General features: G+C 38.7%; 1 pseudogene; it reads right to left on the bottom strand.

Moving 5' to 3' along the window:
- Positions 1-1648: 1648 nt before the first annotated feature.
- Positions 1649-7193, bottom strand: LOC113040868 (retinoic acid-induced protein 2-like; annotated as a pseudogene).
- Between the last annotated feature and the right edge of the window lie 4084 nt (positions 7194-11277).

Genomic DNA, 11277 nt, shown 5'->3' with positions numbered 1-11277 from the left:
CAGTTTTAATTTTAATATAATAATAAACTTAATGCAATTTATATTTGTCAAGTCATGCATGAATTAAAAAAACGGGACAGATTTTTGCCGTCAAAATCATGCCATGGTTATATTTGAATATTTGAATATTTTCAAAATCCATTTAGACTCAGCATAAACTGATAATTGTGAAAACAGTTACATTTATTCAGTTTAAAAGTATAAACAAGGTTAAATGTGACGAGTGGAACAAGCAATATACTTGATCAAAATTATATATATATATATATATATATATATATGTGTGTGTGTGTGACCCTGGAGCACAAAACATTTTTCCAATTTTTTTCTGGAATTTGACGGTGCAAAAAAATCTAAATATTGAGAAAATCATCTTTAAAGTTGTCAAAAGAAGTTCTTAGCAATGCATATTACCAATCAAAAATTAAGTTTTGATATATTTACAGTAGGAAATATACAAAATATCTTCATGGAACATGATCTTTACTTAATACACTAATGATTTTTGGTATAAAAGAAAAATCTATGATTTTGACCCATACAATGTTTTTTTGGCTATTGCTATAAATATACCCCAGCGACTTAAGACTGTGCTCCAGGGTCACATTAGTTATTAATTAGTGCTATTAAATCAATCTGACCCATTTTATTTATGTACTGTATGACTGACACATATGCATCACATTGTTTATTAATGTTAAAACTGTGAAATCTAATCTTTTACATGCAATTTAAATACATAAATCTTTCATGTAGGCCTTTTTAGTCATGAAATACTGTGAGAGAAACGCGCTTCTGCTTTTAAAAAACCTCAATATCAAAAGTTTTATCATGTCGTGTATCTACTCTAGTTTTCAGTACACTGTGTTTTTCCTATATCGCTATGTATTTTCTCTTTCGACTCGGAGTTTAGTCTGGAGTGTGTATGTCCCAGAGCGTTGTTTTGAGGAGATAATGCTTTCGAGATAACGCTGTTTGAGTTGGCCTCGGGTTTGTTACAGAAACTCGTCGAGCTCTTATCTGGGGAATGTTTGAATTGACTTGTGTTACGAAGTCACTGAACAGTATTCAAGAGACCGAAACGCAGCATTCGATGAGGAAATGAACGAGAGAATGGGAAAGTCGTCAAAACTGGTTCATTTCAACGAAGCGTCGCTGTAGACGGTTCATTAGAAATATCACTAAAGTAGTAGGAATGTGACGTGAGTAACTCCGGCTTTATCTCGAAGTTTCTGTTGATATTTGATCATTTTCATTGATAGATCAGACGTCAGTGGCGTATTATGTATGGGTTTAACCATAAAACTCAGCAACAGGAATGTACAATTTTGTAGAGAAGAAATATTTTAAGCTAAACACGTTGTGTATGGAGGTGGGAATACGTTACGTTACGTCACGAGGGGCTGTTTATCTCGGATTCGTTGTTTAATATACCTTGTACTGCCTTCCAGCGCTTTTTAACGGGAGGATACGTCCATTTTAAATAGCTATGTTCAAATTGCCTTGCTTTACTTTGAGACTTCTCAGGTTTTTTCCCCATCTTTTGTAGCGTAGCATTTCAAGTTAGACGTGAATGTGATCGTTTAGACTCCTTTTTGTAAAAAAAATAATAAACAAAACAAAAACATCACATGTATTCGTAATGTTGTGCCATATAGATTCATCGATGATTGAATATCAACACCTGTTATGAAAAAAAACACCCACACGTGCTTCGATCTTGATACCAGAGACGTTTTTAATCATGAACTTTTTAAAGCTAATGCAATTCGTCACGTACACATTTTCAACGATACAAATAATAAATAAATAATTTAAAACATCACCAGACTCGGTTTCATTCTTTTACCCATTCAGTGGTTCACAAAAGCTCTTGATGTTAAAAAAAACTCATACTTAAATACTTACAATTTCAGGGTCGTCTCAACACAAATTAATTCATATCATAGAAACGGTTATTGTTTATTCATTAAACTAGGTGTTCATGCTAACTGTTTATTGTGAAAATCTGAGAAAAGTGAGAATATACTGCATGCTAATATCACATGCTGGAAAATGATTTACAACTGCCAAATTTTGACGAAGTCTTACATTCTTAAATTAAGATGCATTGAATTTGTGTTTTGAAAAAGTTATCCAAATTTAGTGAGACTTTGCTTATACCAAAAACCAAAGAGTTAAGAAAAATAAGCCTATTTAAAAGAACACGATTATTTCTCTTGCTCCATTGGCAGATCACTTGTTTTAAACAAAGTCATTAAATCTTGATTTAAGAAGGTTTAGATACTTGTACAGGAAAACTAGACAAAAACTAAGGACTAACACACTTTAGTGCTGACATAAAAATAAAAAAAGAAAGAAAACAAGTAAATTTGCACAGCAGTTCATCAGATGTATTTGGTGTGAACTCTAAAACCCAATACTTGAATCAACTCTGAAAATGGAAGAAATCTGTCAAGCTGATCGTTTGGGAAAGTTCTACATGAAAACCTTTCCTGGCTCAATGTGAACTATAAAAGACGCCTTCCTGGTTTTCCTTCTGAAAGAATTCCTATAAGCAAACACGCAAACACGAGACGGCACATTTCATACTGACATGTCAAATAAATCCTGCCTTGCTTTCATCTATCTTTCTGTGCACACCACTGATGGTGTCTTGAAGTTCATTTTGATTCTGCTGAACGTGGAATGAAGTCTCTTCTGAGCCACTGCATCATAATAGTACTGACTTAGTAAAAACAATAAATTATTTTACACAGATTCTTCACGTGTGACCAAATGAGAGTGTTGGTTTGACTGTGGAGAGGATCTTACAGTTGGGGTGAACTTGCATGAAGTATGAAATATAACACCTTAAATAGAATTAAATCGTATTTACAGAGTTTACTCCTGTTGTTATTAAGGATATTTTGGGTAAAGTCACAAAAATGGCCAAGAACATGCACCCAAATATTAAAAGATCTAAAATAAATTATATTTATTTAAGATTTTTTTTTATTATTATTAATTTTAAGAAAATGAATATAATTCAGTCCGATCTGAATTTTTTTGCATGCATATAATTTATCATAAACACCATTTTCCATCCAAATTCTTGTTATTATAAATGCACAAAAAAGGATCAATTAAAATTGTAAAGGATTTATACATTTTGGCAGTATTTTAACTTTAATGCTGCTTTAAATAAAAAAAAAAAAAGTATTAGTCATTTTGTGATCAACTAAACACAGTAACTGATATTGAGAAATGTAATATATATATATACACATACATATAATTTCTTATTATGATGGAAAATGGTTTTATGATAACTATCGTAATGAAAAAAAGCCAAAAAAGGTCCTCCAAAATAGGTTTAGAAAAGAGTTTCTATTAATCTACTTAAAGCAAAATCTAATTTCTTTTAGATCTTTTAATTTTTGGATGCAATATGACTTGTTGGCATGTTCTTGACCATTTTGTGAACTTTACACAAAATATCCATTTGAACAACAGGAGTAAACTCAGTAAATCAAGTGGCACTTATATATATAACCATCTAGACACACAATAATGAGAGAGAAATGTGTTTAGTAGTCATGAAAAATCACAATTTTTATCTTAAATAAAATGGGTTTTATATACTGTATGCACTTATGGGGCTAGTTTGTCTGATTCAGTGTTGAGTTTGTGATGTGGAGTCTTGTCAGCTGTAGCACAGTTTTAATAAGATGATTACTAAACTGGGATGATCAAGAGGTTAATGAGAGGGTGGAAACCTGTGGTTCAATATACGCCCTCATGCTATCAATCTAACCACCAGCCACATGAAAGCAACAAAAACACTGATTCTGTGCCATAAAGCAGCATTCATAATCCACAATAAAATTATTTTTGAATGCTTTAAAGTAAAAAATTTTTTAAAAAGAGTGGCACTTAATTTTATCCATGAGAAATGTATTTGAAAATCATGAAAAGCAGGGGAATTAGGCTAGACCTAAAGGGACGTTTGCAATGGGTTGTAACAATCACTATCACACACTTTTGAAGAGGTGTTTTGACTGGGACTGAAGGTCAAGTTCACCCTCGAGCATCTCCACATATTCAAATGGTAACACTTCTAATTATATCATTATTGCTATGACCTTTTATCCTGTAATGTTACTTGGCATTAAATATTCTGCATTATCTTTTAGCAACAGTAGCTTTAACATTGACTAAATAGCCTTAATATTAGCCAATTGCTTGTGCAACTTTGCTGACATCACCCAAGTTCTTCATTTTCATCAAAGATAAAAAAAAACAAGGATTATCGTACACCGATGAATTTTGCACAACGTGACAAGTAACATGTATAAAGAAAACCAGGCTTACCCGAGAAAGAACTGATCTTAAGCAGTGAAGAGTTGCTTGCTGAGGGATAGAGAGCTTGCTGAGGGATAGATGTATAAATTTGTACTCTTCACATCCATTGTCGGTAAATTAGCCATCTAAAACACTGAAGGTATATTAGGATCATTATAATCTGTACACTGTTGCAAGTGAAACTCTACTTGTGTGTTCACACAGCTGGCTGACTATAACCTAAAAAAATTACTTTGAGTTGAACGCACGGTCATAAAAACAGCATTAATAAGCCATTTCACTCAGATTTGCTGTCGTTAGGGACAAACCCCCAATGATTATTTAGTTTTAATTTGGTTTGGGGCGGGGGGAAGGGAGGCTTTTTACCCCCCAAAGGGATGCTGATGAAAACTACGCTTTGTTGCTACTGACAACCATTTCCTCCAATCATCAGATTTAATGAAACCGAGATCTGGGCTTTGCCAAGTCATTATCAGGCTGCAATGCTAACTGCTTACCCCTCGTGTTCTTCAAAGAGGATGCTCCGCTCCAGTGCCCCACTGATTAATACAGTGATTAGGGAAGCAAAAGTTCACGGTTCCCTTCTACAGTTCATTAGGACCAAAAATGGGAAACGTCTTGCACTCCAAGTGTAAACAGCGAGAGGAGAGCAAGAATTCAGCATATTAGCCAGACGAGAATTTGTCAGTGCTACACGTCGCGTTTCTCACTGACAGCTGGCCAGGTTTCAAATCAGATCTCATGCATATTAATGACAATGCAGATCACGCGTGATGAATCATTCATGAGGATGTGTGACCGAAATCAAAATGCATAGGAAGGGAGTCGAGTCTGGCGTTAATGCTAAAACAATCTCAGTAGTAGTGCAGTTTAGGCAGTTCAGATTGGTTCTTTTATACTTGGAGCATTTTCCTGTCGACTTCGTCTGATTGCTTTATAATGAATGGATCAAATGCCAACCGTAAGACCAGAAGCGGCCAGCATCAGTCTAAATCATTTGAACAGCTTGGAGAACAAGCTTTAGGCTTTATTTCTGCCAGGAATGCATTTATCATCATCATACCCAGGCTTAATTTCTCAGACCGGCTTTTTTCAAAGTAGTTATTTACCTAGCTACACCTCAGTCGCCATTTCATTGCTCATGTTTTCCCTTCTCACTCTGAAAGCAAGAGAGCATGTGTTATTTTCTGGGCAGAAATGCAGCCAGTCGCTGCTTCTTTATGGGCAGGATATGAATCTCCTGGGAGCTTACTTTCTTCAGTTTGATTCCTCTGTTTTTAGAGATCTTTTTGAGTGGGTCACTGGATTCTCCTCGCTGATCCCCTGGGACCCGGGGAAGTGCGGCAAAGCCCCCTTGACTGGCATCACGTTTGATGGAAAAGTTCTTTGTAGAAACGCCTGATAATCCTTTTAGCTTGCTGCAGAAGATGGCGGGCATGGCGTCTTTGACCGACACAATGACTTTGGCTGTCTGCGATGTGCTGACGATCTCGATATTTCCACTTCCGGTGAGCGCAGAGTCATGTACCGCCCCTGCCACTGTCCGACTGTGACCGCTATCTACCACCCACTTGTGCTGTCTGCTGAACTCTAGAGATGCTAAACCACTTAGCAGCTTGGTGTCTAGCTTCGGCGTGCAGTCTACTGGCCGGAGAACCCCAAGAGCCAAAGCCCCTCTGCTAACATCGTCCCCCAGGTGGCACACCCTCTCCCGCTCCGGGGCCAACGGACCATATGTGCTACAAGTCTGGATGCATGTCTTTCTTTTACTAGGTATAGACAAATCAAGGACATTGTCTTGCTGAAACGGCTGGATCCCTTGTGGCACATCAATATACATTGAAGGTTGAGGTGTCCTTATGGATAAATCTAGCACTTCTCCATCTGTCACTACAGGGGACGAGCAAGAGTGAAGAGACTGTTGGACTACTGCCATTTCCTTGCTGGTAAATGAAAAATGAGGGGAGATGTCACTAGGTGAAGTTTGGGTGCTTTTGCTATAAGTACAAGCCGGTTTAGGGACATCTACCTCTGCCTTGGAGTCCTTGCAAGCGGGAGACCGGGACTGGGATTGGCATTGGGATTGGAAGAGGCACTGGAAGTGGGATTACAACAGGATAGGGGACGAGCAAGGTGGCTGGAGGCACCAGAGGGGCTAATGGAGAGCTGTAGGGCTGCGAGAGAGGTGGAGGAGGAAGGAACGCAGAGCCAAGGTCAATTTGCGGGGAAGACGCTGGGTGGAAAGTAGGAGGAGAGTTGCCCTGGCCAGGGAAGAGGTCCTGCAAGATGGCTGCAAAGTTAGGGTTCTGAAGAAGAGTCAGTAGACTAGTATCCAACACTGGACTTGTGCCTTTCTGGTCCAGGACTGGAGGTGCTCCGAGAGCAAGAGATGGGTTTTGGCACAGGATGCTGTTCTGCAGTGGCATGGCAGGACAAGTTGCCGTTTGTTGAAGCAATTGATGATTCAAATGTTGGAGGACTTGTTGTTCCAAGACCAGAGGTAGGGACACAGGACCCTGACTAGTCATCAGGTACGAAGTGGCCCCTGATTGTCCGACTTGAGGTCCAGCTGGTCCAGCAAGGATTGGCAATACCACTGGACTCTCCCCCAAGCAGATTGGCTGGAGCACAGTTGTAGCAACCTTCAGGGCAACACCGTTGGGAGACTCAGCAGCCGGGGTCACCACTGGGGTGGCTTGTATCGTTAGCAGGGGGGACATGGATCGCTTTGTTATGCTTGGTGTGCTGACACTCCATGTCTCTGGTGAAATAATTGGAGTGGTCTCCCCCTCTAGTTTCCCAACTGCATCAGTGGCGGCGGATCCACCATTGCAGACCTCTTCCTGAGGTTTGCCATGTCTACGGCTACAGAATCTTTGTACGGCTCTTCCATCGTGCCTTGATTATGTAAATCTCTTTCAGGTGCTGCAAGTAGAAGATCTCATGGCTTTCTTCAGCACAAACCCTAGAATCAAATGGGAGAAGAGGATTAGTAGTTGGCAACAACGGTGTCGATTTAAACCACAAAACTCAACATAGGAATTGTTGGTAAACTTTCATAATCTGTTAAAACCTTACCTGTCCTCTATAACCTAATACCCAAAGCTAACAAGGGACCAAAGAGGCATTGTTTCCTTTCCAGCTAAAAGTTCAACCATCTGTTTTCGTCCACCAAGAGCTGTAAGCTTTCAGAATGACGTCATGACAAGAGAGTGGAATCGCAGACACAAACACAGAGTTATGGGAGACACCAGAAGAGAGTTTACAAAGACTGGGAGCGTTTCGCACAGACAGACTGCTTTGCTGTCTTGGGAGGGGAGCAAAGAGAGCACGGGGGAGGATTCTATGAAATTACATTGCAGAGTGCCTGGGTTTATTTGTTTATGAGCCAGCGTTAGTGTGGAGTTTATTACACAAAATGCTGCCAAGACTATGAAGTGAACCTCCCTCTGGCAAAAACACAGAGAGTGAAAGAACGCCAGGGAGACAGAAAGGAGGAAAAAGAGAGTACCTTGAAGAAAAGAGAAATGGGATGAAATAAAAAGACAGGCAAGATGAGAAAAGCCAAAAACGTGAGTGGAAAAAAAGATCAGGGGATGCAGGAATGGGTGCAACCTTTCAAAGAAACAGCTTTCTAAGTAGCAAAGTTTCAGTCTGCGTTAAGTACCCATTAAACATTGCAACGTTTTTTGCTGAAAGGATTACCCGAACACGTGCACCAACCACAAACAATACTAAAACCGACTTTTGCATTTCTGTTTTTACTATTAAAAACATTATCAACAATTTTATCAGCAAAATTTCCAAAAGCATAACAGCAGAAAAGTATAAATTTTCTTTGCAGTAAATCATACTAAAAACTAAATGTAATGCTGACACAGGGTTGGAGGGCAGGCTCATGCTAGCACAGTGAGAACTGCCTTATCTGGGTTTTTTCAGGCATGGGGCAAAACAAAAGAAAGCTGCCAACTGATTTAGGACTGATTTAGGGTGAATTTCAGAACCACTTCTAAAGCACTGAATTCCCATTCCCGTACTGAAGGGAGAACAGTGGAAAAAGTCAGATAAGGAAGTGACGGCATTGACATATCTGCTCCTCTCTGATTAATCAGTGACAGTGTTTCTCACCGACCCTAAATCAACCCTTAATTGATGAGTGCTGCGGTTTATAAACACTGTTCCAAGATCAGACTTCTCCAAGCAGTTACATGTGACTTTTAAACTGCCTTGCAGCTTTGTTTTGTTTGGTCTCAAATTATATTGTGAAGCTTATTCCAAGCAGGTAAATAAACAGTGTGAACCTGTGAACATTTACATGCAAAATTAACTCTCTGCTCTTCTGCTTTATCACCTTTAGTGTCCTTGCTCCAGCCCTGTATTGAGTAACATCACATGTGTGAGGTGCATTTTCCCCCATCAGTCTTTGGACAAACATGTCTTTAATTTAAAATTAGTCTTAGTCTCTGCATTCTCTATGCCAAAGACGCTGAGTGATGTAACTTGGCTCGAAACAACACGTTTGTTGAAGTCTTTGGAAAACAAACACATGCTTCAAATGCTACCCAATTACAATCTATGAGAGGAACAGCCAAAAACGTGGAAATAAATCCTGAGCGGGGATAAAAGTCGATAAATTACAATCTAGCATTGGAAAGCCAACAAGGTGGGTCGCCAAACCCTCTGTATGATTTGTTTCTGAGATACTGCATTCCAGATGGGCTTTGTGTGGGCTGACGGATTCCTGCAGTGTGAGACAGTTAATGCAAACAGCATTACAGAAGCATGAGCGTGTGTGTTCACAGCAGCAGGTGAGATCGGTTAGATCTCAACACTAAATCAGAGCTAAAAACACACCATCTGCTGTTGCTGCATCTTAAAGGATATGCAACAATAAAATGTAGAAACAAATTCTCATGTGACTGATTCCCTTTTCCCAGTCATTAGAGCTAAACTATGTTGTTGTGATGCTATGAAAAGGTGATAATCAAGAAATATCTAGGACAAATTATTCTGAATAAAGAATTTGACCTTATACACATTAATGCCTAACATATAACTTCTTGGTGGAGGGTTCCTGGAAATAACATACCGAGTAAGAATATTTTAGAATATGACTAACTTTATCTGTCACTACAAAGGCATGTGGCTGGCAACAAATATGCAGAAACATAAAGACAGAAGCAGATGTGAAACTTCTGATTGCAATGATATTGTTTACTGGAAGTGTTTCATACAGACAAAATGAAGTGAATTTTGAGCTTTGATGCCGGTAAGAGCTGGAATGTAATGATTAACACAGTCTAGACGGGAAGCATCAAATGCTCACTAACATGGACAAATCTGCTACGAGCTTGAGGTTAGACTTCAGCAATACTGAAATAAAACAAACATCCTACTTGGACATTCGCTGGTAAAAAACTCCCATTAAAAGAGTTATTTCAGTAAAGCAAAATAATATTACAGCAACAGCAGTACAGTTACACAGATTCCATTATAAAAAATAAAAATAAAAATCTGAAAAATCCCATTTTCTATACAGGAGAATTGATCTTGATCTTATAAACAGATCTTGAGCTTCTTGATCATACACACATTTACATGGCATTAGCCCACATTATTTTAGCTTATTTAAATAAATAAAAAGTTTAAAAGCAGAAAAATAACATTACACTTGATTTGAAAGACAACCTGGTTATGATGCATTGGTGCTGTGAAAAAGTTATTGCCCCCTTCAGGTTTTTTTTCCCTCTTATTTGTCGCATTTTATAGAGATCAAACTAATTTTAATATAACACAAAGATAACCTGAGTAAATACACAATGCAGTTTTGAAATAATGATTTAATTGCTTAAAAAAGGAAAAAAGCTGTCCTATCTGCCCATGAAAAAGTAATTGCCCCCTAAATCTGATAATTGGTTGTGGCACCCTTAGCAGAAACAACTGCAATCAGGCGTTTGCAATAACTGCCAATGAGTCTTTCAAATCGCTGTGAAGAAATTTTGGCCCACTCTTCTTTGCCGAATTGTTTTAATTCAGCCGCCTTGCAAGGTTTTCGAGCATGAATGGAAGGTTTAAGGTCCTGCCACAGCATCTCAGTCAGATTTAAGTCTGGACTTTGACTTGGCCACTCCAAAACCATCATTTTGGTTTTCTTGAGCCATTCAGAAGTGGACTTGCTGGTGTGTTTGGGATCATTTTCCTGCTGCATAACCCAAGTGTGCTTGAGCTTGGGGTCACAAATTGATGGCTGGACATTCTCCTTCAGGATTTTCTGATAGAGAGCAGAATTCATGGCTCCATCAATTGTGGAAAGTCTTCCAGGTCCTGAAGCTGAATATTTGCCCAAAAGTCTTTGGGATAATCAATATGTTTTTGTCACATGTGAGATGAAGCTTTGTGTTCTTTTTGGTCTTCTATGGCCTTCGCTCTAGAACTCTCCCAGGATGCCATTTTTGCCCAGTCTCTTTCTTATTGTTGAATCATGAACACTGATCTGAATTGAGGCGAGGCCTGCAGTTCTTTAGATGTTGTTCTGGGTTCTTTTATGACCTCCTGGACCAGTTGTTGTTGTGCTCTTGAAATAATTTGGGTAGACCAGACACTCCTGGGGAGGTACACCACTGTTACAAGTTTTCTCCATTTGTGTATAATGGCTCTGACCATGATTCGCTGGATGATTTGCCTCAGAGATGGCTTTATAACGCTCTCCAGACTGATACATCTCTACTATTTTGTTTCTCATCTGTTCTTGAATTCCTTTAGCTTTGAATTTGCTCTTTAAGCGTGCTTCACTCGGTCAGACAGGTTCTGATTAAGTGATTTCTTGATTCAACAGGTCTGGCAGTAATCAAGTCTGGGTGTGACTAGTGAAATTAACTTATCTTTCTAAAATAATGTGGTTAATCACAGTTCTTCCATGATTTAACAGGAGGG

Source organism: Carassius auratus, chromosome 23, assembly GCF_003368295.1.
Source record: "Carassius auratus strain Wakin chromosome 23, ASM336829v1, whole genome shotgun sequence".
NCBI lineage: Eukaryota > Metazoa > Chordata > Actinopteri > Cypriniformes > Cyprinidae > Carassius > Carassius auratus.
Note: the sequence above shows the minus strand (reverse complement) of the source record. Positions and strands in the feature narration are given on the sequence as shown.